This window comes from Schistocerca americana, chromosome 3 (assembly GCF_021461395.2).
Source record: "Schistocerca americana isolate TAMUIC-IGC-003095 chromosome 3, iqSchAmer2.1, whole genome shotgun sequence".
In the NCBI taxonomy this organism is placed as follows: domain Eukaryota; kingdom Metazoa; phylum Arthropoda; class Insecta; order Orthoptera; family Acrididae; genus Schistocerca; species Schistocerca americana.
Genome location: NC_060121.1, coordinates 246240300 through 246240794, shown reverse-complemented (window position 1 = coordinate 246240794; position 495 = coordinate 246240300).

Sequence of the window (495 nt, the reverse complement as noted above, 5' to 3'; positions counted from 1 at the left end):
TAACAAAGTTTCAAGAACTGGCTTTAAATGATTACTCTACGGATATACTACTACACCGGACTAATTTATTGAAACGAGATATTTCTTACACATACATCACCTTATAGCAATTCCTGTAGCTTAATTCTTATTATGGCTTTTGAATAACCTACAGCTTTACAGTTTGCGAATGCGACGAAACGAATCTATCGAGCAGTTTGCCGACAGAATCCGAAACATCAATGCTCAAACGTACAAGTTAGTAGAAGATGAAAATGAAAATCGCATTCAGTTGTTCGAAGCCGACCAAAGAGCTTTGAACACATTTATTCATGGGTTGTGCGGAGAGGAAGTAAGCATAGCTGTTAGATTGGCGTGGCCGAGCGGTTCTAGGTGCTACAGTCTGGAACCGAGCGACCGCTATGGTCGCAGGTTCGAATCCTGCCTCGGGCATGGATGTGTGTGATGTCCTTAGGTTGGTTAGGTTTAAGTAGTTCTAAGTTCTAGGGGACTTAT